Source organism: Corvus moneduloides, chromosome 9, assembly GCF_009650955.1.
Source record: "Corvus moneduloides isolate bCorMon1 chromosome 9, bCorMon1.pri, whole genome shotgun sequence".
In the NCBI taxonomy this organism is placed as follows: domain Eukaryota; kingdom Metazoa; phylum Chordata; class Aves; order Passeriformes; family Corvidae; genus Corvus; species Corvus moneduloides.
The window spans coordinates 10,969,504-10,976,715 of NC_045484.1; positions in this window are offsets into that span (position 1 = coordinate 10,969,504).

Sequence of the window (7,212 nt, forward strand, 5' to 3'; positions counted from 1 at the left end):
AGAGTTGAGGAGAAAAGCCAACTATTCTGCTGGCTAACACAACACGTTTGTGAAGAACATGTCACTGATGTCTTTACTTCTCTGAGCAGAGAATGCTGTAAATGCCCTCTCAGGACAGCAGCGCTGCCTTAAAGCACAGAGCAGAGAATGATCTTTATTCCCTGGACAGCAGAGCCTACCAATACAGTGTTGCCAGTGCAATGTGTCAGAAATGTGTTTTATGTATTGTATCTCTTAGTGAAGCCTCATCTTTCCTGGACCACGGCTATAAACTAATAGCATGGAAGTCTAGTCTCAAGCACAGAAAAAAGGGGCCATTAAATGTCAGATTAAAAAGCAGGTCCCACAAGAGTTCTAGGTACTGTAAAAGAACAGCCACACATGTTCATCTAACATCAATATTAAAAAGCACGGGCAGGCAAAACTGCAGGGCTGACCTAAGGTGGTTCTCTTAAGTTCCAAGGATAAAGCCTACTTTTCCTGTTACTTTACACCAGAATGTCTGTCTCTACCCAGGTTGTGGTTCACAAAGCTCCTTCACACAGCTGTAATGGTATCTATGCCAAGGGTGCACTGTAGTAACAGTTGAATTCTTGAAACAACTTATACATAATTTATTCCCTACAGGTTAAAAAATATCACCTCAGCTAAGCAGATCCCCTGAAATTAAGAATCTTTTTCTTCAGTAAGATCTGTTCATAAGCAGATCACTGATTTGCTCTGCAGCTGAGCAATAATCTATTTGAATACTTTCCTCCATCTGTTGAATGAGCAACAGTTTCTCACCTTTTCAAAGCACTTTGAGATCTACTAGCTGAGGAACACTGTAGATTTTCATGCAATTCCAGCTGCAGAACAGGAGATAGTTTTAGCATGACTCAATAGCATCAGAAGTGGAGAGGTCAAGCTGCAGCTGTTATGATCCAAGTATATTAATACACTGCTAAGAAAAATCTTCTCTTTAAATTCTATTAAGAAAAGTACGCACTTCTGGCTTTCTAAAAAATAAAATCAAACAAAAACCCCCACAAAAAACAAATATAAAAAATCCCACACCCAACTTTAGTGCAAGATTTGATATATATGCCAGGAGATGCATCCAAGATTGATCTTACTGATCTGCCTGCAAAACACACAATATTTAACAATGCTCATTATTTGAAAAACAAATTGGGTTTTTGTTTAGTTGTTTTGAGTATCTTTTTAGAGATGAGACAGCTTTAAAACTACTGCTTTAATTTCACATGTACTTGTGGGGGGGCGAACTCCTTTATTCCATTGCAATGCCACTAAAATGCAGACAAAACAATTCCGGAAGAATCCCATGCTATCAAGCCACAGTTAATAAAACAGTTACTAAACCTGTAATCTAAGTTTTTGTAAGCACAATAATTGCCAGGTTCGATGGCCCCATACCAATTTTTACATTTTTATTGAAGAGGTGAGATTGTGCATAAATGTGGATTGCTCATTAAACAAGGACCCTCTCTCTCGCAAAAAAAAAAAAAAAATTCCTCCTCTCCATCTGATTTACAACCTCACTCAGCACAGCCAAGGCTGGAGGAAAGACAAGTATAGTTTATCTCAGATCTTTAGACCTTTGGATACAGTTTGAAATTATGATGTAAGATATGCTAACAAGCACTGGGGATTATTTTAAACAGGGGACAAAAGAGTTACTAAATAAATAATTCTTCAGTATTGAGTTTCTCTGCAGACACTAAGAGGCTTTCCCAAAAATACTTCTCATACTCAATGCAAACATAAACCCTAAGAAACCTTGGTTTCACAATTTGAACACATTTACAACACTTCTATTTACCAAGTTAACCTGTTAAAAACCAAAAGATCCTAAAATATTTCTTGCCTACCATTTACCACATGAAACTTCCGAATTTTTTGAGTTCCCTTTTGAATTTCATTCTTGACCCACTATGTGACTTGTGGAAGACACAAGGGGGAATAAAGAAATCCGCCAAGGCCCTGTGCAGCAAAACATTAGTTTATATGCAGGCATTTTGGTAATTAGAAGTGGCTTCAGAATGATGTTAAACTGGCATAAAACTTGCTTTACTAGGCCATCATCTCTCTTAGCTTTACGCTTCTCAATACTAAACCCGAGCTTTTTTTCCTGTGCTATTTATGTGAACATGACAGGAAAGGCTAGTCTTTGAGATTGCTTAGAGAGTTAGGCACATTATGTTCGAAATTTACTCACGATATTAATAAAAATGATTACTGAACTGTATTATGCATAAGTAAAATTAGATGGTTTTTTCCTTAATACCAACTTTTTAAAAAAAAGAAAATTCTGAACTAACAATGTGAAAAATAAGTTTGAGTAATAGATATTTTTGTACATAAACCACAGCTATGCTTTAAGCTGTCATATAATTAATTGAGGGGCTATACAGCAGGAAAGTTGTTCTCTGGACCACAGGACCCACCCGAGGCACTGGTTTTCCTCCCGACTCCGGCAGGAGCGGCTGCCCGGGAGCCCTCGCCTTGGGCAGCACCGCCATCCAGCGGCTCTCCGGGAACACCGCAGCCTTCCCACCGCATCCCTTGGTACACCGCTTCATCCCACACAGCTCCCCCAGCTCCCGACCCAGGGGAAGCAAAAAACACCGCAGCAAATACCATGTTTTTCAGGAAACACATGGTACAGCCAGCAGAAATCTTCTAAACTAAGAGGAAAACATCCAAAGCTATGAAAGTCCAGACATTTTTGTTACCATCCATGTTTTTCTGAGAATGCTGTTCAGGGACAGTACTGGCAAGTGGCAGAATGAAAACTGCTACGAGAATTATAAAGGGTTAATAAATGGAAAACGGTTGTGGATAGAGTGTTACACAATCAGCCCTGGCAGTGAGACTTTCACCAGTTGCTTAGGAGGATTTCATCAGCCTCACCATCTTGGCTGGGTGCTCTAGAACACACTCCCACCAGGATAGAGGTGAGCTACTCTAGCTCACATTGAAAGATACCTGAAGGAATAAATTTTATGTTGTTTGTGGTATTTGCTGTTGATGAAGCATTAGCTCAGAAGATTCCCTGCTTTTTCCCATTTTCGCTGCAATAATCAAATCATATGAATGTTGATTAGACTATATAAACTGTCTCTTGTTCTAGAAGCCAATACTATTCATGAACATAAATATACTAGGACAACAAGAACAAAGAAACAAAAATGGGGCAGGGAAAAATTCAAGAAAAACCAAATCTTGTTATGTGTACTGATTCCAGGTCATAAAAGAGCATAAAACAAAGAAAAATTGGCAGTTGTTGGGGTTTTTTTAATATGGAAAATTTTAAAATTAGGACAAAAAAAAAAAAGCAAAGTTCTTTCTTGGGAAAAGGCATAAACCCTCTCAGATCCTACCAAAAGCTAGGAAGGGAATCAAAAGACTGTCCTAAAACAATAATATTAAAAAAAACTCAAAACCAAACAAAACAAAAACTCACCTTGAAATCATAAAAGCTGCAAAACATACAAAAGTGACAGGACTCATCAAATCACAGTATTTTAGCATATATGAAGAATGAGAGAAAATTTCCTGTCCAAAAACAACCAGTTGTATTTGCAGAGGTAAATCAGATGTAGTCTCCTCTTCTGCCTGCAGATGCCATTACTGGATCAAATTAAATCTTAACTGCAGCTTGCTGGTTTCCTTCACCTAGAATTTTCAAGCAAGACTAGGAGAGTTTATTTATCCTTATTTTCTAAGACTGATACACATTCTTTAAAAAGCATAGCGAGACTGCACTTTCCCCTAAAAGCTCATTTAGAACATGTCTCAATAAAGACAGGCTAACATTGGGTACTCTCAGAATCATCATGTTTTTTTATTAATGCAATACTGTTTTCAAAAGAAAGTATGGAACTGAAGAAATACCTATTTCTTATTCATTTCTTAAAGTGACTTCTATTGTAAAGAGAATGTATTTCATTGGTTAGATTTTTCTTAGTTTTGCAGTTTCAAATTAAACTAGGGTACAGCACCATTTTACATTTAAATTAAAACAAAGCCCCCTTCCTTTTATATTAGTCATTAAAACCCATGGGTCAAGTACCTATAGTTCTAATTACTTTTTATCTGAAAGCTGACTGAAGAATATTTTCCTGAAGGAAGAAGAAAAGACATTAAAGGAAACAATCAACCAAAGAGAAAAAAAAAATTTTAAAAATAAAATCAAAAAAGCAACCCCAAGAAAACCCCCACACCAACCCACAAACCATGGATTACATCAATACATACAACAAAGTAAAGTCATCATGACTCTAGAAAATAATGCATCCCCATCAGGTGTCTAAACATTCCTTCGTGACAATTCCCACCCCTCCCACGTGTTCCTGACTGTTCACTCACACTTTCTTTCAGTGTCAGAGCTGAAGGCTGTAGATTTGAGAACCCCATAGCCTTTGGAGACCAAATTTAGTGCTTTTAGCGGAAGAATTACTTTAGCTACTACAGTGACTAAGTTTCAGCCCAAACCATGAAAGTTCCATCTGTAAAAGTTGTGTGTGAATTGTTCTACTGGTAGCTGTGGCTTTAGCTGAAGAAATAGTAGCTAGAAAACACTAGCCAAAAAGAGGCAGCACACATACTGAGTTGTGTAACACATCAAAGCCTCATCAAAGCCAACATGAGCCTCCACTTCAGAGTCAGCTCACAGTTGTTGCTCCAGTCTTGTAGCCATGAGTGATTTTTATGTGTAGGTGCTAGTGAAGTGTGAAGGAGTAAGTGAAAGTACTGTGGGAACAGTTACCTGCTAGAAGTAAACATCTTAATTCCGTTAATAACAGTTAATGAAAGGTGTTTTAATAAATATTGGTTGTGATGCTAATTCCTTGGCATAGATAATTTATAGGAACACTAGCCTATAGTTACAAATATCCCTTACCTTATGGTATATTACATCCATAGATTACTGGGGCCTCAGCTAGGCATGTTGATGTGTTAATGCAGCACGTTGTGAGAGCATAGGCCCACTGATGATGTATGGGCACTGTATAGATTGTGAGAATGAAGCACTTCAATGATGCATAACTGTAACAAGGGCACCAAGCTGAAGAAAACACTAGCAGAAGTAGGTTTTGTCAGCATCTTACTCTAAAACAACTCATTAACAATGGGAATGAGAGGGATTGATTAACGGTTGGTTAGCACAGAGAAAAGAAAAAAGCAAACAAAAAACAGCAAAAAACCCTCAAAACAACAAACCTCAACTGTGCAGAAGGAAGTTATTGACACATTTTCACTCATCCTGCAAAAACTAAATTTCATTATTAAGTTGGCCCTTCCAATACCTCAGTTAAAAGTCTATCCAAAACCCATTATTTTGCATGGTCAGTTCCTGAGCTTCCAAAAGGCTAAAAACTCAAATTCATTTTGAGCTTCAAGTTCGTGAAAAACTTGGTTTTCAGTTATAGAAAGAAAAAAAAAAACCCACCAAAACAAACAAACAAAAAAAATCTCATAACAATACACAGAACTAAAAATCTCAATGTGTTTTCTGAGCAATGCTTCTCATTAAATACAAGAACAAAAGCTAACATGATTAATCACGTGAGCAGATGGAATATCAGTAACACCTGAATGTAATTTTGCAATGAAGACTTTACATAACACCATAATCTTAACTAGGAGATATTGAAAGGGATTGACTGTTCTAGCATTAATAGGCATAGATTAGTTCATGAGCACTCAGTCTATAGCTGTGTGCTGTTAATTGAGGAAAGTTAATGTGTCTTGATAAAGAAACATAGGTAAAGAAATTTTATGGTTTGTTTCACTTTTGAGCTACAGAAAACCTCTTACTAATATTTCATGTTTTGACACTACAGTATTTTGAGCAAGAAAACAATACTCTGTGACAAAGGAAGGTCTCAAAATCAACTGAAGAAAATCAACAAGGAATTTACACTTGAAGTTGTAAAAATCAGTGATCAGTTACATGATGTAGTTTTACTCTTTACATTTCCCATGCTTAGATACACAATGCAGAAGAACCAGTTAAGTTTTTAAAACTTCAGCCAAATACAAAATTATATATTTACACAAGTAGAAATATATCAGGCTTCTCTTCATTTTTAAAGCATAAAAATCTGAACAACTGAATATACTTTCTTAACCCTTGAGCAAACTTGCAAAGGCCTTTACAGTAAGAAAGCAATTAAGCATCACACCTCATGTAAGAAGGAAATTATTAGGAGCAAGAAAAAGTGCTGAGTATTTTGGGTGCCAGGGCTGCCCTGCTAGACATTTTTTGAGAAAGTATTACAGTGTACTAGTCTTTAGGAAATACATATGTGGGTAACTGGATCAGCATAATTACCTTCCCCATTTCCTCTACATCAGAAAAGCACAAAATCACTGAATAACAGCATCAATTATAACTACAGTGTGAAAGCTTTCAAAAGAAAATGATTGATTTCTGCTGTAGTCTTTTCACATAAAAGAGTTCCAAGAGTCTGAAATGTCCTCAAAGACTGAAATTCTCAAGATGTTGAACATCTTCCCTCAGAAGGCGAGATGGCAGCTATGAATATCCACCTTGGAAGCTGTGCTGATTTCGGCTTAGGTAGGGTTAATTTTTTTCAAGGTAGCTTGTACAGAACAATAGTTTGGATTTGTGCTAAACACAATGATGATAAAATAGAGATTTTTTTTTTTTTATTGCTGAGCAGAACTTACAAAGAGCCAAGGCCTTTTCTGTTTCTCATACTGCCATTACATGTGATGGAGCCCTGTTCCCTGGGGATGGCTGAATACCTACCTGCTCACAGGAAGCAGTGAATTGATTTTCTTGTTTTGTTTGGCTTGTGTGCACAATTTTTGATTTCCCTATTAAACTGTCTTTATCTCAGCCCCTGATTTTTCTCACTTTTACCCTTCCAATTGTCTCCCCAGTCCCACCAGGAGGCAGTGAGCATGCAGCTGTGTGGGGCTGTTACCAGCTGGGGTTAAACCACAGCAGCCCTCTTTGGCACCCAATGTAGGGCTCAAAGGGTTTCAGATAACAACAGATCTGATTGGAATGTGTTAGATGGAATTTACAGCCCTTGTGGCTCTTTGGCTGCTTTGGGCAGACTCCTGTGCTTGCCCTGGGCTTGATGCTTTACAGTTCGTTAGTGTAGTGCTCATCAGTGGCTGCTTTTTGCTTTCCCTGCTGTTGTGCTGCTGATCCCCTCACTCTGCAATGCCTGG